This window comes from Chironomus tepperi, unplaced genomic scaffold (genome assembly GCF_022539635.2).
Source record: "Chironomus tepperi strain 1889 unplaced genomic scaffold, CSIRO-AGI_Ctep_v1 contig_85, whole genome shotgun sequence".
NCBI lineage: Eukaryota > Metazoa > Arthropoda > Insecta > Diptera > Chironomidae > Chironomus > Chironomus tepperi.
The window spans coordinates 10,313,060-10,336,385 of record NW_027226207.1 but is presented as its reverse complement, the minus strand read 5'-3'; the positions used below and the strand labels follow the sequence as shown (position 1 = coordinate 10,336,385).

The following is a 23,326-nucleotide window of genomic DNA, read 5'->3' as shown; positions in this document are numbered from 1 at the left end:
TGATGTGGAAAAATATTTATAAAAAACTTTTTTCGTACTTTTCGTACTTTTTTGGTTGAATGAAGTCTGATTTTGACTTAGGTCATGATTGAATTATTGAATTGGGTTGAAAACCTGTCAATCTGGTGGTTTTTGTGAAATTTTTGAACATGGACAGAATCTTAAATAAATATTTGAATTTTGTTCTACATTTGTTGAAGAGTTTTGTGCTGATGTACAGCATACAGTTCATCTTCATGAAGATGTTTATTAATAGGTATGAAAAATTAATCCTTTAATTCTTGAACAAAGTATTTTGGGTAGATTTTGAGTATAAACTTTGAGTATTTATAAGATTATGCAATAGCATAAGCTGCATATTATAATCTATATTTTTATTAAAAATTGATACTTAAAAGAATGTTTCAATTGTAGTTTTTGTTCCAAATTATGATACTTTTTGCCGTAGATAGGTTACTTGGTAAAGACATTTAAGGATCCAAACTACAGGCAATAATGTTGTAAATTTAGTTTTAATCAATCTAATTGCTCTCAATCTAATAGCTTTGCCAATTAAAAATTGTTAATTCGATCAAAAATCCTGCCCAAAATTAATGCCAATCAGGCCAGCACTATGATCTAGATTTGAAAATTTTGTTCAAAAATTCAATTTTATTGTGTGTTATTTATCTCTATGTTTGATGATCAATCGAAAATTCAAATAGAACTTGTAGATTTTTTTGTTTACATTTTTTAACCAAAATATTTTAGTTGAATTCTCATCATCTAAGCACTAAAATAAGTCAATTGATCCATATTTAGCATATTTATAGTCTATATTTTTAATTTAAGCATTGAAATACATTAAATAATCTCTAAAAAGTTATTAAATACTGTTTTAAAAATATGATAATTTTCGAAAATTCAACTTTAAATAACTTACGAGATTCACCTGGATTGACGACAAGATGTAGATGAATTGAAAGATCCAATGAAGCTTTACAACATATGTTTATGTCATAACGCCGATTGAAGCCGATTGCGAGATATTCGATGTTAAAAATTGTATGATTTTGACTTTTTCATACTTTTCGTGCATCAAAATTTTGAGTAAACATTAAAATTTTATCACGTTAATTTGCGAAATTCAATAGTTAAATCATTATATCGTTTACTTTTTTGCTGCTCAATATAAGATTTTGGATAAGAGTTAAGTTAAAACTATTAAATCATCAAAAAATTATAAATTTTCTTAATAGTAAAAAAACGGTCATTTTTTATTTAAAAAATTGAGGTTTCAACCAAAAAATACTGCACGTTGAATTTTTGAACAAAATTTTCAAATCTAGATCATAGTGGCCAGTCAGGTTCGGGATTTTAAATCTTTTAATCGAGGTGTGCCATTTGGATATTTACTTACTATCATCACTGTGATCTATGGTTGTCCTCAGTTAATGACTGAAGCTGATCATATTTTGCCATCTACATATAATGTCAGATTTAAACACCTTATTTAACGAGCCAAATGTTTAACAACACATGAATTTCATTGTAAATAGAATAGATTCCTAGCTACTTATCAATTGTATTTAAATCAGCCGTCAGATTCATCAGGACACTGACTCATCATTTTTATGAATTAATTTAACATCGGCAAAGTGATCTGGACCTAATCCGAGTAACACAATGTGGCGAACCATCAGGGCGACTTCGCGTCTTATCGTAAAGACAGTTCCGTACTTACTTACTTACTTACTTACTGCAAAAATGTTCCTATGTGCAGCTTAGGTTAAAGCTGAAGCTTTCCATCTGACTCTGTTGTTGGCTCTGTCTTTTAGTTTGTACAAATTCGATGTCCACACGTTAAGATGATATTCTTTTATTACTGTTCTACACCAAGTAGCTTTTGAAGCTCCTTTTCCCTTGTGGATTCCATCCAAGGGCTGTGTAAGACACTTGTGTTTCTGTCCCATCAGTGATATTTTTCTTACAGTTACGTAAGTAAATTAAAATTAGCAAGTTTATTATACAAGTTGCCAAAATTATAGTCTACAATCCTAGATTAAACAACCCTGCTCGTTATTATTACTATCCTATCCCCGAATAATAATCTTCCAATATTCTTTTTTTTGCCTTTCCATAATTTGGTCGACTTTTTTTTATATTATTGAATTATGTAGGTTGAATGCAGTTGTGAGATGAAAATTCGATTGCATAAAAGCTTCTTTTTTCCATAAAAAAATCCTCAAATATTCTGTACGGAAATGAATAAAAGAGAAGGAAAAAAAAGTTCGCATGACTGAATTTTGATGGTTAAGGAAGGAAAATATATTTTTATTCCTCGTCGTATTGAGCGATTGGACTCTCGAGCAAGATGAACAAAAAAAAAAGTTTTTTTTTTCTGCCAGTCATGACTTGGCTGAGGAATTATTTTCTTCGTTCGTAAAATTCATCATGATAATCTGTTTGCTCTCAAAATATTTGAATGTCTTTGTGTTTTTTTTGTTGATAATCTGAAATAATGATTTCATCAGATGTTTTATGGAAACTGGTAAAATCTATGATTATGTTTGGGATTATAAATTGAGATGTATTTTTAATGATAAGCGGTTTTTTGTTAGGGTTAAGATGATGTTTTGTTGGCTTTTTGGCTTTTAAGCTTTACGAAAATTCTCAATGTTCTGTCATAATACAGTTTTAATAGGTCTAATGTAATTCCATTACCTCTCTGTGACGATTTATCCTTAAGAGGGACATGTAAAGATGTTGTAGAAATTGCAGCGTTACACAGGTTGCCAGCTACTGTTCTAGAGAGATTGTTGTACATCTCAAACAAGAGAGTTTATTAAAATTCTAAAAGAAATCATTTTTAAAGTTTTTACAATGATTTTTGTGTTCATTGTAGAGTTTAATGGAGTTTTTCTTAAACTATATTTAATCATGCTTAGAAAAAGGAGCTTTAAGCTTACTATATTACGGACTTTAGATTCATTTTGACATGAATCAATTCAATTTGATCCAAGTCTAACTATCGATTCATGTCGGTTTAACAGAAGTGAATAGATCAAGTGGCATAACGCGATGAATCTTTTTTTGGTCGCAAAATTTGGTCAAAATCAGCCGATACTAAGCCGACATGGCAGCTTCGAGTCTTCCTATCAATTTTGCGATGAAGCAGTTTCCTAGCAAACACTTTGTACTGTTCGGGTACCTCGATATTTATCTGAGTTTGTGAATGTCTGGTTTTTAAGATAACTAATCATACTTGAATGAAATTAACTTCAGCAGCTCAATGTAGTTGAGCCCAAAGTTGGCAGGACTTTGGAGTCCGGACTCCGAAAATCCGAAAAGTCCGGACTTCACATTGGAGTCCTGCCAACTCTGGTTGAGCCAAGAATTTCTCTACAATTATGTCAGAGCTCAAAGTTGACTCTAATCTAATATTGAGTCGATTCGACTTTTTTATACAAAATCCGAATCGACTTCGGGCTCTGAATAGTTTCTTAAAGTAGCTGCTTACTCGGAAGCCACGATTTGGCAACTTTAATTTTTCACCTAAAAAATTAGACAAAACACAGCCGTAAAGGAACAAATCGGGGTATTTTCTCGTACCACCGTTAACACAGCGACTGTATTCTTAAGCTTATGTTATGCTGCTCAGTATAACATCAAGCAAGCTTCAATGAGTCATTTCTTCTCAAACCTTCAATATTGAACATCTTTTTTAAAACAAAAATCCATAAAATGTTCCAAGAAGACATTCAACACACTTTATCTGATTACATCATCAACATTCCATCCTCAAAACTCTTCTATGCTCTACTTTTATCACTAAAAAAATCAAATTTTATATCCTCAAGTTATTTTGCTAACATTTTTCTCGAGAAACAAAAAATTCTCAAAGATCCATTTGAGTTTATAAATATTTAATACTAATTGCCAGATATCTACTCAATAGTTTGATCACGTTTTTATTTTATATATCTGAGAAAATGTGTCCTGAAGCTATTAAATAAAGTTCATATTTGTTCAGACAATTTTTAAAGCTTTAAAATCTACAGCTTAGGATGTAGAAATGATACAGATTGTTTCAATTTTTCATCATGTTCTGTCACAGTTCTTGATACATGTTTCAAGTTTTTATTGAATTAATGATTTTTAAAGGAATTTATCAGATTAGACCTTTTGACCATTTAAGGTACATAAAGCTTTCTTTATGAATATTCCTTTACAAAGGAACATTCCCATAAATTATGAATTTACCTTCAAGGGCACAGTAATAAAATTCAAAGATTTTGAGCATAAATTGAAATTCATGACTTTAAGCACAATTTACATAAATTGAGTATCCAAAAAATAAAGTTAACAAAAATCACAACATGAGGGGTTGTTAAGAGACAAAGTATGAAGGAAGGATGATGTTGTGGGATTATTTAGTATTTTATACGACTTTACTAATTTCTTTGTTGCCAACAGAAACTTTATCTTGCAATTTTTGATTGTGGATGTAAGGAATTTTGATATTGAAGAAATGGAATCGACTGCTTGGGATATTAGGTCGAGTTTAGTTTGCTAAAAATTGATTAAAATTTGAGTGCAACTTTTTTCTGCTCGCTCTTGTGAAGTATATAATTTTAAACAAATTTGAAACCGATTAAAATCTGAATAGAACTTTTTTCTGCTGGCCCTTGTGAAGTATATAATTTTATACAAATTTAAAATCGATTAAAATTTGAGTGCAACTTTTTTCTGCTGGCTCTTGTGAAGTATATAATTTTATACAAATTTAAAATCGATTAAAATGTAAGTGCAACTTTTTTCTGCTGGCTCTTGTGAAGTATATAATTTTATACAAATTTAAAATCTACTAAAATTTGAGTGCAACTTTTTTATGCTGGCTCTTGTGAAGTATATAATTTTATACAAATTTCAATCGATTCTTAGCTAACTGTGGTGAACTCAGTTATGATTTAAGTGATTTTGTTGGAAATACTTGAGGTCAAACCCCTTAGGCACGTTTGAGGCTCTGAGGTAGATGTGACCAACGTCTTATTTTTGGTTGTACACCTTGATAGTAAGCCTCGATCGAAATCATACATGCTATACGATTCATGGCATTTTCAAACATTTTTGGAAATATCCTAGTGAGCCGTGACACACAGACTGCCCATTCCTGCTCTAACTGACTGCATTTAATGATCATTCTCTTCAACCATGCCTCCCAAGACGACTCAACAACAGCTTTAGTTGCTTAAAGACTCAAAAATTAAAAAATCTCTCAAAATAATACTAAAAATTCTTACATCATCTTCCATAGCTTTAAATCAAATTAAACCCCATTTTTTCTCAAAATTCCTCCTTATGAACAACATCCAACAAAATGTTTAATTTGCCGAACAATTTAATCCAACAAGAAAGATGACGAGCATGAAATATTTGCTCCCAAAAAAAAATATGCAAATTTTCCAGCTATAAAATGGGTTAACACAAATTCTAAATTTAGATATCATGTAATCGTAGAAGAAAAAAAAAAATAACAATTTTATGGTCCACAGTTAGCATGTAAAATTCTGAATGAACAAAAAAGATAGAGATTCCAGAGGGGTCGTTTACAAGTGATGCAGATGCAATTTTAGATATTTTATGAACATTTTTGAGGTTAGTGGCTGTTGTAGCTTGGAATATAAATTTGTTTAATAGCCAGAAAGTTCATAATGGATATTGAAGAGCTCAAATGCCTTGATAGCTCAACTGGCAAGATAAGGATCACGAAAGTTTTTGTTGAATTTGAATTCACGTGTTCGAATCCCATCATCAGCCTTATCACTGATGCAGCTTTATCGGAAGTTGTTTAAATACTTCGACTTTTTAAGAACAGCAATTTAATGATAGGAAAACAAGAATTGGGCAGCGCATGATGTAAGAACGAGTCATGAATGATGAAGTTAGAACAACAAAGATACGAACGCTGTATATTCACTCTGTTAAGGTTTTATACTGAAATGGAGCTGGATATATTGTAACTTACTGGAAAATTGGAGCAAGAATAGTATGAGCATTGAACTTAATATGTAAATAGGAGTTTCTAATTGACTGCTTCACACAACTTTTTTGGGAAGATTTTGCACTATGATGCAGATAACCTTTGGATTACTACTACTACTACTATTGCAACTATTGGAAGCTTAGGTTTTAACAAAATGCTTTCCATCTGACACTTTTACTGGCTCTGTCACCTAGTTTGTACAAATTCTCTGTCAACACGTTGAACTGGACAATATTTCATCTCTGCTCTGCATTAAGCAGCTTTAGGAGCTCTTGTTTGCCAATTTCTTGTGGGTTCCATGGATTTCATTCACGAACAGTATAGCAAACTTGTGTTTCTGCCTCGGCATTGACATTCTCTCTGGCATTCTTTTTACGAAGCGTATGTCTAATCCAGCCGTAATTCTTCGTTTGAATTTTCTTGTTAATGTCTTGAAATTTGGATTATTGAAAATAAAATCGTTCCAGGAACTTGTTCTCTCGATTTTAGAGAGTAAATATGAATAAACTATCGGTTGATGTATCCAAAATCCATCCCTAGTCCGGAGTGACTTTATCTTTGTGCTGGATTAAGTTTAAAATAAAGCCCCTCGATATCCTCTTTCTTCCTTAAATGTACAACAGAAATGTAATTTGACATCATAAGCAAAGAAAACCCTCCCAAAAAACGAAGAACAAAAAATGAATTATACTTTTTGGCACAGAAGAAAAAATTTATGAATATAGCTGAATATAGTTAGTTTTTCCATCATATTTAAAACTTTTTTTTCTCTGTGTTCAATGTACATGCGGCTTTTCTTTTATAGAAACTGACTAAAAAAAGGAGAGAACAAAAAAAAACTTTTTTTTTGCCTATGTCTGTGCGGCTTTGGCCTTTTTTTCTGTCTACCCCGTCTGTGTATTAAACATAAATGTTGTGCGGGGCGTGCATTGAGAATGAAGAAGTTCACAATACATAAAAAAACTATATTGAGCAGTCGAAAAAAAGAAGCCAAAAAAACCTCATCATTATCTCTCAATAAACAATGGGAATGAAAGAAGAGATGAAGCAGAATCCTTTTCATGCCATGAATAAAGTGGGCTTGTGAGATTCTTTTTTTATTCTTGCTGCTTCCTTTTATTTCATTCAAATTGTACAAAACTTAATGTGAAGATGTATTCGCCTTCGAGAGCTGCTTTTTATATCCACGATTGGAAATCTTTTGAAAAAGATTTTTTTTTGTCTTCTTTTGAGCTTGTCGTCTTAGGGTGATTTTGGTTGGAGATTTATGGATATTTTGGAAGTTTTTTTTTTGTGATTTTTTGGATATTGAACATGAATGCATGATAGATTTTAATGTTTGGAACGGGGTTGATGACTAAGTTGCCTCAATCTTCGTATCTTTGGGGAATTTTGCGCAGTAGTGGGCAGCCTGTGTGCCGCAGCACTCAGCCATCAACTTTATGTTACAGCCATCAACTGAATACCTTATGTGGTTTTGATCAAGGCATACTACCAAAGTGTACTACGAATCCATTACTGATTTAGCATAAACATCTTGCTTAGCTTAAATATACTTGATGAGCATACATAAGAGAAGTTGCATTAACTTTTATACTTTTATACTTTTGCTATGCAAAATTCCTTTTCAATAGGGTACAGTTTAGAATATGTACGGTAATTAGTACAATTTCTTTCCCATTTATGATAAGAATCCACTAATATCATCTTCGAACTATCGCTGGTAAGCCAGCTTTGCTCGTAAGCGTTGCTCTGCCATCGAGAGCATGCTCTTTGCCTGCTAGGGATACAGTTTCATCCAAATTGATGAAAATATAGCTTTAATACTTATATAAATAGTCAATTAGTAACAAATATGACATAGCTAATTGAGACACTTTCAATTGTTGTATCACGGCAGCATTGAGAATACTGAAATTAGTACTAAGCAACCGTTTGGCAGAGACAGCTCCTTGGTAGCCAGTTGATTGCCAAAGGCAAGTAGAAGGCTAATTTTACTAATTACTTACGAAATCGATTTTTGGACTCTTTCCCAAGCGACGCACGTCTGACATTGCTACGTCAATGTCCGAAAATCTAGTTCCAAGTCGACTTGCCTCTGGTCTAAGACTGGATTTCATCAAATTTAGCGTGAGATTAGAGTCGGTTTTGGCCATTCCTAGGTAGTGTGCTTTCCAGAATCGTAGTTTAAGACTTTACTTGAATCCAGAACTCAAATATCATAAAAAGTCTGAAAAGTCGACTCGAATCGACTTTTCCATACGAAATCCGAGTCGAAATCGAGCTCTGGTTCAAGCTATTCCTACCAAATCTGCTCTTACAAAGTCCCCCGTCAATAAGTCACTCACCACTAAAATACAGCAAAAATTCTCCCATTTTCTCCCCTAAAAATATACTCAAATCCTTTAAAAACATCCATAAAAACTTTTCCTTCTTATTGAACGTCCAAAAATAAAAAAGCAAGAAAAAAAATCTGTGTGGACAATAAACTTTTTCCTGATAAACTTTATCTTACTTACTTTGATACTTTTTTTTTTCTCTTTTATCCTTCATCTTACTTCCTTGTGTCTTTTCATTCCTTTTCATTTCAATAAATGCTACTAAATATTATGACTATTCTGACTACTTCCTTACTATCCATCCCATTCACTATCACGACATAAATTTGTCTCGTTTTTGTTGTTGGCTCTTTTGTGTGACATATTTGGCGTACTTACTTGTTTCCGCTATAATTTTTTTGTATTCAAATTAATGCTGATGTTTTTTGAGAGCTTTTTATTTGTGTGCTTGATGTTTTGTGCTGTGAATGGGTTTTTTGGAGGAGATTTATTGGCAATTTGGTGGCAGTTTGGGAGATGATTAATGTGGATTTATACGAGTTTTGGAGAGTTTTAGTGACGATAAAAGGAAGAATTTGAATACTTGAGAGGAACAATGTGGCGACAATCGAAATTAGCAGTCATGGACACATCAGGGTAGCTTAGTGTCTTTCAGTTAATACGGCAACGTGTCAGTGGTCTGGCGGACTCGATGTGCTGTTCGGGACTGTTTCCCCCATCAATGGTCTTTATGTCCTATGAAAGCATGCTTTTTGCTAGCTAGGGTATTTAAAAAGACTATATCACAACACAACTGAGGCAATAAAGTGGTACACCTAATATAACCCCTGCCATAGCATCCTGCATGGTTAGTTTAATTCTACCTATCCATGAATGACCAGTACAGATGAAATTGAACCTTGTACGCAGCATTTCGTCCTTTCTTCTTTATTCACCTTACCTTAGCTAGTAAATTACAGTTAGAACCCTAGCAGGCATCACGTAACTTAGCACTGTACTGAATTTTGAGACTAAGATACACATACATGCCCATAAAGCTTTCCATGTCCGTTTTACCTCAGTCTAGGCATTAGAAGCCCACATCAAGAAAATAGAAGAATGACAATTAATCATGAAAATCTATATCCAAATTACACCATATTCCAAAATGCGCTCTAACCACACAACACCCCACAACACTTCCTTACTTCCATAAAGCATAAAAGAAGCTTTTACTCACCAATAAACTTTTCATGAACGTAAAAAATTTTAAAGCAACAAAAAAATTCTTCTCAGTTCCTTTTTAAAGCTTTTTATTTCCAATTCAACTCAAAAAGAGTATTTTTAAGTGCCACATTTTATACACAATGGAACTGCCTTTAAGTGACTTTAATCCTAGTAAATAAAAACAAAGCTATAAACACTCAATTCCGCCTACTGATTTGTATTCTACAAGTTATGTTCACAGCAGAAAAAAATATCAGCACAATTGCGGATTTTCAATGTAAAATTTTCTATGCCTAAAGCTATAAGTTTTTGTGTATTTTAGCTATCTCGTGTATGTAGAGCCTGTTGAAATATTTTTTCATATTTTATGATCAATATTTGAATATATTGAATAAAATTTATGGCAATACATAGTGAAAATTAAATGTGATTTTATTCACGTTAGGTGGAATTTTGATTGAAAATTCTGAGAAATTTTAAGGGGTGAATTTTAGTCGTGGATTTTAAGCTTATTATAATATTTAGTGATGAAATGTTTGTTTTAGAAATATTATTATAGGGAGATAATTATGAGCTGTTATATGCAGAAATTGGTATGTAGAGCGAATCTATATTTATCTATGAATCTACCGAGAGACAAGAGTGAAGCACGAAGCTAGAAGTCAACTCAGATTTTATTTGGAGTCGAGTCGACTTGAGTCAACTTTTTCATACAAAACTCAAGTCGAATTCGAGCTATGCAAGGCAGATGAAGGCTCCAAACCAGACACAAGACTCCATACTCCATGTTGCTTCCAAAAAACTGCTAAATCTTGTCATTGTGTATCCCCGATCTGAAATGCTATTTAAAAGGATTTGCGTTCATACTTATTGTAACCATATTCCTAAGTTAGAACAACCCTGAATACTCTAAGTCGGTTACTTACTTACTTAATTCCTTGGCAAAGACGAAATAAGGCTCATTGTCGCATTTAGAGTCCGTCAGTTGCTGAATCTGTCTTTGGATAATTTCTACCAGTTTCTAATTCCCAGCACTTTTGATAAGTCGGTTGATAGATCCAAAATCAGGCAGCAAGTTGCCATGACTCTGATTTGGTGTCTATTTCAACTTTGGGTCAGTTAACTGATTAGTCCTATTGGGGAATAGAGATTGGGCAAAATTCCATTTGACTTCAGCAACATTCTATCATCTAGTTTGTTCAAATTCTCTGTCCACATTATACGCTGACACTCTTTCATCGCTACTCTACGCCAAGAAGCATTTGGAGCTCTTGGTTGCCGTTTTCCTTGTGGATTCCATCCAGAGCTCGAAGTAGACTCAGATAAGTCGACTCAAATTGACTCCACTCCAAACAAAATCCAAGTCAACTTCGATCTCCGATTTTATCTAAAGGCTGCATTAAAGACATGTGTTTCTATCCAAGCAATGAGTTGAAGGAGTAATAAAACAGATAAAGCAATACCAAGTACTCATAATGCCTTTATCTTTCTCAACATCATCGAATCTCCTTCGTAACTTGAACATTTCTTATAATTACCACACAAAAAACATCCAAAAATACCACAAAAAGAAAAATTAAAATTTCAAAAGTTTAATCAACTCAGTCTTAAAATTTATGAATGCTCAATTCAATTCGACATTAAAAAATTGAAAATTTCATAAATTATATTTGAAAATTCATTCAATTTCGAGCGATTAAAAGCTGCTCTATAAATAATTCATTGTGGTTAATGTTCAGTCTTAATTTCTATCAAAATTTTAACAAAAAAATAATTCTCACCGAAAATCTGTTTATGAATATTAATGAAAAATAAATACAGCTTAAAAAAAGTTATTAATGGATATTTTTTATAGAGTCGAGGATTAGAAATTATTATTTGAAATAATGTTTAAAATTCGGAAAATTAATAAGTAAATAGAGTGAGGATCAAGGGTGTAGAAATGATCAAAATGATTGAAATTGATGGAAATGTGATTGATCGTTTCTGAGTCGTTGGGTTGGATTGGGTTTTTGACCTCAAAATCATAAAAAAAAACTCCTAGATACAGCCTTGATGACAGTCAAGTTTTCCATTAGTTTAGAGGCTTCACTTTCTTTCACTTATTCCAGTTCACTTATTCCTCTTGCAATCTTCTTTGTACAGTTAAGTTTCGAATATAGCAGGATTGTTAATCGACTATACCTAACCTATTTGTGGTGCTGTTACCCACAAACAAACGAGGCGTTTGAATACACTTTTAATCTATTCTTTAAAGTAATTATCCCGAAACAGCTTAGATGGCAATCGTTGTTCTCAGTAAAAACAGAAAGTATCACGGGAAGGTGAAACATTTGACTTTTATGATCGGCCTCCGCGTTAAATCGGGAGTCTCCCCAATTCCTTAACAGTTCACTTATTACGTAATTTAACAAACCCCTAATATGCCTTTATCATCAGCATTTAACATTTTGTCTGTCAATCCTGTATAAGCTCCGCCGTTTTGTTTAGGTAATTTTGGTAAATTTGAAGCTCCATAAGCCGGAGCCCTTGATTGGTTTGACCCAACTTTACAGGGTTTATAAAGTCTTACAAGTCATGCTTGACTGGATTTTACCATGGTTCCTTAATAATATCTAAAACTAAGCTTTCTGGATAGTTTAAGCTTTGTTCAAGCTCTTATCAACCTCTAATATAGCCATCCCGTTCACTAAACTCATTGCCCCAACATTCATCCCTCCAATAATTCGCCCTTTCCATTTTAAAACATTTCTGAATAATTAATGAGACTAAAAATTGACATTTAGTATTTAAAAAGATTAATTTTTATGATTCTGCTTCGAAACAATTTTATAAAAAAACCAGCAACAACGATGAAAAATTAATTCCTCTAAATCAGTTTTGTTGATACTTTTAAGTATCTGTTTATTGTTTTATAGAAAAAAAAGAGTATTTTATCTAAGACACTTGATGAATTCCCCAAGGATTTTATTAAAAATAAAGAAGATGAACTCAACTGAATGAAGAACTAGATGTTGTACTGTCTGGAAAGTACACAAGTTAATGAGCAATTGCTATGGAAATATCAAATTAAAGCCTTAATAATAAGAATGTTGTTCGCTTGTATGACTTGGCACTTTTAATTAGCAGAAAACTGAACAATCTTTATTAAAGTCGGTGTGCAATGAATTTGCAGTTTTCAAAGTTTTTGGGTCGGATCCTTAAAGTTTGTGAGAAGAAGAACCGAAAATCTGCTACTGAGGCTGATTTCTCGGGTGGTGGTATAAGTATTGGCATGATATAAGTACATCACTGGTATGGTACATGCAAACCATTTTGCCATATCCGATGAGCCTCTGTGACGTAACAGAGGTGTACTCCTATACCGTGACGTATCACTACCGGAGAAATTGGCTCCTGACAACATTAGTGTTTCCTTTAGTTGCATTAATCCGATTAAGAATCCATTTTGGTTTCGTATTCAGGAAGCAATGGAGATTTGAGGGTTAACTGGGTCAAACCCCCAAACCATCTTTATGGAAAATTCTTTAATTTTCAAGGGTTTTTCATGAAAAAAATCTCAAAATCCTCCTGAATTTTTGCGATCTATTCCAAAACTTCTGAATACGTCACTAGTTTCGCATGAAAAATGTCAATTTTTGATGAAATAAATAATTCCAAAATTAATAAGCTTTGTATTATTACAATAACTGACAAACTAGATCACAAATCTAAAATCACTTTCCTCACAAGCTTTCTCTTTAAAAGTCAAGTTCCTAGAAACCATTTTCTCTTCCTTTACTCAATAAGTTATTTAAAAAATTCCTAATCACGACTTCAAATAGAATTTTTTTCACAATCACAACTAAGACATTGAAGTAATAATAAAAGAATCTCATCAACAATTTTTTCTTTTGTTTTTCTTAGAAAATCTGTTAGCTTTCAAAAAACATCAAAAGATAACAAGAAGTAAGCTGGAAAAAATCTAGAGGGAGTTGTTTATAAATGATGTTACATTAGTATGATAAAGGTGGGTTTAAGAAGAGTTCTAGGATGGTTTAGGCTAAATAGGAAGCAATGCAGGATAAAGGTGCGGTCAAGAAGAGATCAATGAAGTTTTGATATGACCAGGAAGCAAAGCAGGTTTAGCTGAGGTTAACAAGGGTTCTAGAATGGTTCGGTCTGAATAGGAAGCAAAACACGATAAAGGTGCGATCTAGAAAAGTTCTAGGATGATTTGGTCAGATTAGTTAGGAAAGCAGGAAGCAAAGATAGTTTAGAACATTGATGTCCAATAGTTTTTGAACAGCAGAACCTTTTAGTTGTCAAAAATCTTTTGCGACACATCGTACCTTCTTCTACTGCACATCCGGGTGTCGCGGAATACAGTTAGAGATTAAGTTGAGAGATTTAGGATATTAAGGAGAATCTAGGAAAGATAAGAAGTATTAAAAGGTCAATAAATGATTCGTTTGGACAGAGTTTGAAGGACTTTAGAGTCGCAGAACCAAAAGTTCAAGAACAAATGTCCCAAAGAGTTTGAACTTTCATTAAAGAGAAGGCATCTCAAGAATTTAGTAATATCAACTCTAAGAAGATATTAAAAGAGTATAAGTTGGATTATAAGAGTTCAAGTGAATCCATATGAGCTTTAAAGAATTTTGGAATAGTTTAACTCAGTGATAGGCAACCTGAGTGCCGCGACACTTTAGAGTGCAGTCAAAAATTATTTGGAAACCCCACGAATCGAATGCCGTGTGCTATTTTGGTCGAGGCTATAGCAAGGTGTCTCGTGAAAAGTAAAAGGTTGTCCACCACTGATCTAACTGAATCCAGAGGAATATAACTTGACATATAACTTAATTGGATCAATATCTCATTAAAAACCCTCGATTTATTCCCGGAAGTCAAAATCCCAAATTTTCGATGGACATCATTTGTACATAACCTTCTCAGAATTCCAATTTTAATTCACCAAACAAGAAGGAAAACACCCCCACGAATTAGAAATCAACAGACCAAAAGACCAATTCCATTAACCAAAAGCTTTATTTTCCTTGTTGAAAATACAAAAAAAAGTGCAGAAATTTTTTTCTTCCTCTTCTTGCCGCTGTGTGCCTTTTTATATTTCAATTATGAGAAAGTTGAATTGAGAAATTAAATAGAAAAAAAGAAGCAACAACAATGAAGAATGTTGAGACTTGTCACTCTCATTTCTCAGAAGAAACATGAAATTCAATTTATGATGTTTGTTCTCGACTTTTTTGTGCTGCTGCTGCTGATGCTGTTTTGTTTTCAACAGTAAAATAAAATTCATTTCCTCATGAGGATTTTCAGTTCTTTTTTTCTGTTGTGCTTGCTTTCTTGGAAAATAATTATTTATTTATACTTCATGCATTTTTATTTCGTCTTCCATCCGTACTTAGTTTGTACTTGGGGATTTTGAGAAGTGAGAAATTGAAATGAAGGAGTAAGTTTGAAATGATGTTTGTTAATTTATGGCTTTTATGGAAGTTATAGCTTGAATCTACTCAAATTGATGTTTCACACGTTAATTCGGTCGAATGCGCTACATATGTGGGTTGGAGGAGTGGAACCAATATGGAACATGACCCTAACAGGCTCATTGTCTGTTGCCACCTAAATGATTATGCCCTTAAGCATACTTAATTAGTATAATATAACATATTCAATTTTGTGAACATACTCCCTGTCTGTTCAAGTGACTGCTGCGGACACCAAATGCTTAGCGATATCAGGGAGTACCATGAAAAGGTATTTAGTCAGCTACGGAGCCAGACTTTGGCTTGACATTAGGAATTGGCAAGTAAAAGTTCCTGATTCAGAACGGACCAAAAAACGCCAAACTTGTTAAAGTCCAGTTAATGTCCACTTAATAATAGAGCCAATTTTAAACTACATCTATGAAAGGTCATGGATTTCAAGTGTTCTGTACGGCCAGAGAAGTAGCTACACCGAGAAGAGAATTTTAGGGATTAATCAGTAACAAATCTAAGACTTTTGACCAAAAACAAAGAGGAAGGACGTTTTGGACCTAAAACTCATTCCCCTTTCTCCTTAATATCTCCCTGGACCTCATAAATTTCATACAAATTGCATTAAATTACAAAACTTAACTCAATTAAAATTCCTAAACGAGTCCTTAAGTCTCATCATTCTCATTTTCAACGACATTAAATCATTCTTAATAATGCTCTCTGGAATTGCACAAATTGCATCCATTAAATGCTTCCTTTTTGAATAAATTCATGCTAAAAAAAACTTGCAAATGAATTCATTTTTTAAGAAAAAAACTTTTCATTTTTCCTTATTTTTCATCATCTTTCCAAAAAAAAGAGAAGAACTACAAAAAACCCAAGCAACGTGAATGAATGAAGGAAAAGAAATAAATTAATAATTAAAATATTGTTCATGAAAAAAAAACTTTGTTTCTATTTTTTTATTCCATATTCATTCTCATGGAATTTTTTCAGTGCTGTAAGAATGCAACGAGCTGAGAGTGTTAATTGAAATTATAAAACTTTATGAGTTAGTCTCACATCTTCCGTTTCTTCATCGCTTTCCTGTGAAATGAAATTGCAATTTTTTTCCTTCTCCATTCTTCTTTTTCTACTTGCAGCTCATTCTTTCATAATTATATTCCTTTCATTCTCAATTGCAATTATTAAATTGTTAATTCAAAAGATCTCGGACGGAAAATGAGTTTTTTAATTGAGGAAAGTTTTCTAGCTTTTTTTGTGCTTTGGGGGAGTTGTTTGTAAATTAGGTCTGATTTAAAGAACATGAGTTCCTCAGTCCGACAACGACAAGATGAAGAACCTATGTTCTTGACTTGATAGTGATAATATTAAAGGATTTTGTGAATCCTTGTCATATTGACAACATTCCTGATAGGCACACCATGTTGAAATGGTCGAAAATAAAGTTCTAGGCTAGTTTGAGTCTGGCGACAAGCCAGATTGTACAAAATTCAAGCTTAGACTATATTTAAGACAGCCTAGAGTCGAATTTTCGGCTCTTTCTAAGTCGCGTACTTTCTGGTATTCGATATAATGTTTTAGAGATCACCTGAAAAGCATAAGTCGGTCAATTAATTCAAAATTCGACTCCAGGCGGTCGCGACTCAGTCTAAAGTGCCAGATCTAAACCAAATCCAGCAAAAAATCAGATTCACGACAGTCTGGGACAAGATTTTTGATCAATTAATCCTATTTTTGCTAATTTGGTCGTCTTCTGATGAGAATTGAATCCACAGACTCACAAAAAATATGAAACAGACTTTCAGTCGGCTGTTTAACAACTTAGCTACATGGGTTTACTTCCGATGTAATAGAATTGTCGAAAATCACTCCCACTAACAGGCAAAGAGGTCGCTTTTAAATATCGTAGTTGTACTTTTGTATCTTAAAAGCATGTTCTTTGTTTCTTAGGGCAAGTATTCGCTAGTTCATAGCTTTCCCAAATGTCCCAATGTCCCATGTCCCCAAATCAGCGCAAAGTTAAGCTAATGTCAACTTGACGGCTGATCTCGACTATTTTTTATACGGTTCGTCTCACTCAAGCCAATCTGGATTGCAGAGCACGAAATTGACTTGAATTTTACATAGAATCGAGTCGATTTTTCGATACAAAATCTGAGTTGATTTCGACCACTTCGGAATTGCTTTTCACAAACTTAACTCCCCTCCTTTATTGAGCAATCAGTTACTAATCATAAAAGCTATTCTTCAAAATCGAATGCCATAACAAGCAAAGAGTATGCTTTCACGGTACAGAAAAACCACCACGCTACCTATAAGTGGTCTCTTTGCCTATTACAGATACTTAGATTGACATCATATACAAATTCCTCCCATTTTAATGTGTCTTTTAAGACGATATACAAGAACATAAAAATGACTTTTCTGTATTTTAATTAGATTTAATGTAATCGCCATTATTAGCATCATTAATAAGTCATTATCCTCATTGCTTTAAGTGATTCTTTGTAGATGAGATAAGATGTCTTCTTAGAAAATTCAAGAGAATTTGCCTAATTTATCGTTAAACGTTTACCTCTGACATTTGATGCTGATAGAAATGAAATTAAGGCTCATTTTGAATAGTAAATTGGATCTTTTGATGAAAATTTTTTTGGAGCTTTTGATGCTTGCTGATTTTGACCTTGAGCACTTGAATGATTTCTTGGTATGAAGATTATTGAAATGTTACCAGCTGTGAAATAATTGAACACACGATTTTATACTGAAAGACATGCTTTGATAGAAATTTTTGGATTTAAAATCAAGGACAAAGTTCTTTGAGCTTTTAACCTCGTGTGGCATAATTTATGGCTATTAACTGGATGTCTTACATACTTGGCAATTACTTCCTTTGTGACATAATCCACAGAATGAGTAATATCATCCAATTATACAAAACAGCTCTAAAATCACAACATTTCGACACCTTAGACAGTTCCATTAATTCCAAAAATCAACATCATCATCATCGTCCCTTCATGAACATCGAATAAGTCTCAATAACAGCATCAAAATATTTTCTCATTAAATCCACATAATTTATCATTAAAATAAAGTCATTGACTAAGCATCGATGTCCATTCTCAAGGTATAGACTAATAATTTTATTAATTAATTGATCTATTCAAAGGACTTTCAAGGAATATCCATACAAAATTTCACTTTATTGAGTCAACAATCTTATCATCCTTAATAATCAAAATTAAACTCATCAAGACTTAAAAGCAACAACAAATCATTGACAATATGATGCAATTCATTCACTTAACTCAATTCAAGCATCTTATTCATGTTATTGTGTCACAGAAAATGTTCATGTACACCAATTGTGTTGTTTATTTGCTGTTATCTTATAATATTAATAACGATATTGTGTACATGATACTACAAAATGAATATGTCTAAGATGTTTCACAATAATTGATGTAATGCAGCTGAGAATCTAAAATGTTATTATTATCAGACTGAAGGTTTTGCTTGTTCAATGCCTTATTTTCATTAGCTATGTGCGGATAGAATTTAATTAAATGTGTATGGTTCTGTGATTTATGGTTGAGTAGTTTTAATGTTTGTTTGTGTCTGGAATGTACTTGTAGCAGTCTGGTAGCATGGGGTGTATTCACAGGGGGATGACCTCATCCTTAAAATATTTCTGGCTATGTCCTGTAGCTGTAGACTGTAAATATATTTAACTGATCTAAGGCTCTGAACTTTAAGGGCTCAAACAACGCTATTTGGACATTGTTGGCTTTATCAAGGACATAGGCATTTTGTAGAGCATTTGGATGCAAATTCGTAGAATAATGTCAAATTATTCCCAAAACTCAGTCCATATCCCAAAAAGTACCAAAATAACTTCCATCATAAAACTCATCCACTGTTAATTTTTGACTTATTCCTCCTCATCCTCAAAATCCACAAGCAAGATGTGTCACGTTGAGTGTCTGAATATCTTTTCGGGCGCTCTTTTTTGTGTCGGATTTCCCTTTTTTCATTTTTGACTGTGTGATTTAATCACTTCCAGAGTTCCGATGAGAGATTTCTTTTTTGTTCCTCCCGTTTTTTGGTGTTAGGTACGAAAATATTTCACACTCGATTCCTTCGTTTCGCTTCTTTTACTTTAATGACTTTTTCATACTTTTTATATTCTTCCTTTTTTTGCGTTGTTGATGGTTGCGATAATGTGAGGGTAAATGTTAGTAAATTGATGATAGTTAAATGATGGGCTGAAATGTGATTATGATTTGATGATGGGATAGATATAGAGCTGTATATATAGAAGGTCCCTAACAAGCAAAGAGCGCGATCAGATCACGCTTTTTTAAAATTAAATTTTCATCTGATGACGCTCAAAAAAGCGTGATCTTCCATACAAATTGTGATCGCAGCAGGGTACCATGAAAATCGCGCTCTCGAGATTACGCTATTTTACTTGCATGCAAGTTAAATTGAGAGCGTGTTTAAGAGCATGCTCAGCTGATTACGATCTATATAATGTACTTATGATTATGCTCTTGAGAACATGGTGGCTTAAGCACATCTAAAGCATGCTTTAAAAAATATGCTTTTAAGAATGACCTATTGAGCACAATTGCAAAATTACACTCAAATGAGTTCACTTTTGAGCACGATAATCAGCTCATGGTTAATTGAGCACAATCTAGAGCATATTTTTATAAATTATGCTTTTAAGCATAATTGATTGAGCACAATTGCAAAACTATATACGCAGTGTAAGTATCATAAAATCTGAAATAAAAATGTTTAAAATAGAAAAAAAGATCCTGATTAGAAAAAGTAAGTCTTGTATTTATTTGATTTAATATTTAATTTCATTAAATATATTTTAACTAATTATAAGATTAAGACATTTCTTAGTTTGGCACTATTGGGATTCTTTTTAACAGTCCTAGAATAATATCTTCAGTCCTGGGTTTGAACCAGAAGGAAAATGTTCAAAATTTGTTAAAAATTCCAATATTTGAATGGAGTTTTTGACTTGTTGGAAAATCGGGACATTTTAAGTCTTTGTCAGATCACAGCAGCAGGGTAGAAAAGTGCAACGGCATCCCGGCAAAAATACAGCAGATGACCGCCTACGTACTATCTAATAAAGAAAAATAAATTAATAAAATTTGGTTAAAAATTATAAAGTAAACCTTATTACCTTTTCCAAATCTTTGCGTAAAGAGCCGTTGTTAATTTTAAGTAATTTGACATCAGAGCTGTATAGGTTATTCTACTAAATAAATAAGTCATGATTAGCACATGTTTTTGTTGACTATATTTGAACGATTCTGGAAGAAAATGTCATATCTACAGTGAAGCGAATATTTCTGTGAAGAAAGCGACTTGGCATGCAAATTAAACAAAATTTGGAAGCATTTTGGTTGCTTAATAAGACAAAAGTATGTTGGAAGTTCAAAACGGAACTGCTTAGTTCCAATAAGCATTTGATTGACGACTGAAACAACAAAATTGTCTTTAAATGCTCATAATTCAATAATGGACTGGTGAATATCCGAAATTCTTTCAGGTTTCTTTAGTTTGAGCAAAATGCTAAATATTGGAAGCAGCAGTTCTGTCCTTTCAGGTCTGTAACATAATTTATTGTGCTTTCAAATTTTTGTAAACAATCAACTTTTAAATGAATATTTTTTCAAAAATACAACAGCTAGAAATATGCAGTAAGTACCAAAAAATCAGATTTTCAAAGTTCTACCAGCCAGTATCTAGTAATCAATGGAGAAATTCATAAATTTTGACAAAATTCAAAAAAAGTTTTTTTGGTTCTAATAAAAATTGAAGTTTTTTTCGATACAAAACATTAAAACTTCAATAACTTCAATGCTTGCTGACATTGGCTGAAAGTATTTTGAAAACCTGATCTTTTAGTACTTACTGCATATTCGTAGCTGTTGTCGTTTTTAAAAAATATGAATTTTTAAATAGATTGATTGCAAAAATTTGAAAAACGAAAAACGATGTTACAGACCTGAAAGGACAGAACTGCTGCTTCCAATATTTAGCATTTTGCTCAAACTAAAGAAACCTGAAAGAATTTCGGATATTCACCAGTCCATTATTGAATTATGAGCATTTAAAGACAATTTTGTTGTTTCAGTCGTCAATCAAATGCTTATTGGAACTAAGCAGTTCTTTTTTGAACTTCCAACATACTTTTGTCTTATTAAGCAACCAAAATGCTTCCAAATTTTGTTTAATTTGCATGCCAAGTCGCTTTCTTCACAGAAATATTCGCTTCACTGTAGATATGACATTTTCTTCCAGAATCGTTCAATTCAATTATCTTACCATGAGATCATAAAACTGCAAACAAAACTGTTTTTGCTGCACTCATCTTTTCTGGAGCGATTTTTATTGACACTCATTGAAATTCCGAATGCGAATGACGAATTATTTGAAAAACACTTGTATTTATACTAAAATTTTTCCGAAATAATTTTTTTTATTTAAGTCAAAGTTTTTTGAAGTTGACATTTAAAGTTGAATGTCAGCTATCATTTATGACAGAAATTCTTGAGTTGACATTCAGAATCGAATGTCAACTGTCGTTTTTCAATGAAATTTTTGAGTTGACATTCAGAGTCGAATGTCAACTCTTATTTAATGTTGAAATTTGACAGTTGACATTCATAATCGAATGTCAACTCTTATATAATGATGAAATTTGACAGTTGACATTCATAATCGAATGTCAACTCTTATATAATGATGGAATTTGAAAGTTGACATTCATAATCGAATGTCAACTATCATTTATCAATGAAATTCTTAAGTTGACATTATTTTTTTGAATGTCAAGTCATGTCATATTGATGGAAAATCATTAGTTGACATTGGTTTAAGAATTTGAGATCTGGAAAAATCATCACATTAATTTGCATATTCACAAAAATGTAACCTTATAAATATGCTTTTGAGTTCGCTTTTCAAGTGATCTCCTGATTATGATCTTTTGAGTACAAAAATCATCACAATTATTTGTATGTTCACATGATTATAACTTTAAAAATATGCTTTTGAGGACGCTTTTCAAGTGATCTCCTGATCATGATCTTTTGAGCACAAAAAATCAACACAATCACTTACATATTCTTAAGATTATAACCCTTTGAATATGCTCTTGAGGATGTTTTTAACGTGATCTTCTGATCATGATCTTGTGAGTATGTAAATGAGTACGATAAAAAAAAACTTGCATGCAAGTTTATTTATAAAGATCATGATTGAGTACGCTATTGATCATGTTCATTAGCATAATCTTAAGAGGATGTTAAAAAAGCGTACTCTCAAGCGTCATCTCTGTCGAGAGCGCGCTCTTTGCCTGTTAGGGGGTATGATTTAGCTATATTGAGCTGAATGGCTAAAATGGAATAGAGTATAGTAGAGAATGATTTTGGAGTTAATAAGGTATTAAAAGTGATAAATTATTGACAGTTTGTCCAATAAATTGAGTTTAGTTAGGATTTTTTAGATCCAGGGTCCAGTTTCCTGATCTATTTTGGCTATCTTAGAGTAACTCCGTCTACTCCAGCCCTAGGGTATCTAAAATACGAAAGGATAGGGTAACCTAGGTCAGTTGAGATAGGGTGAGGTAAGGATTAACATATTCTGTAGTCTGGTAGGCTGAAAGAAGGGTTACCACTCTCAGGATAGCGCGGGCTACCCAATTAGGGTAGGGTATCCCAGTTAGTGTAAGAAACCAGCCTTAGATTCGATTTATAGATTCACAGCAAATTTTGAGGGTTGAACGCTATTAAAATTAACAAAAAATATCCATCAGGTCATTATTTCGACGACGTATTAACAGCATAACCATGCAAAGACATGAATAGGCACTCCTCACACTGTGACTGTCTTCCGAAACCTAATACTTCAATTTGTTCCAGTTTGCAGCTTCAGTATCCTTATTGTTGCATGTTTGAGTCCTAATTGAGTCATTATAAATCAGTAAAGGTTGTTCCTTATTTGGTACGACGTCCGAAAGACTCACCAAATACCAGAGCTTGAAATCGACTCAGTCTTTGTATAGAAAAGTCGACAACAAACTCTCCCAAATACCAATCATACTAAATTAGCTCCAACAGTCTATCTCCATCAAAATCCACCTAAACCAAAAACCATCCTAAATGAATGAGTGAATGAATGACATAAGAAGCTTTAGAATCATTTTAATTCAATGACGCAAATCACGAGCAAAAAAAAAAAAT

At 32.8% G+C, this 23,326-nt stretch overlaps 1 protein-coding gene across 2 annotated transcripts in view; it reads left to right on the top strand.

The window, feature by feature from the left end:
• LOC139086228 (neural cell adhesion molecule 1-A-like) overlaps positions 1-23,326 on the top strand; it is a 50,939-nt gene that overhangs the window by 2,131 nt on the left and 25,482 nt on the right. The window lies entirely within an intron of this gene.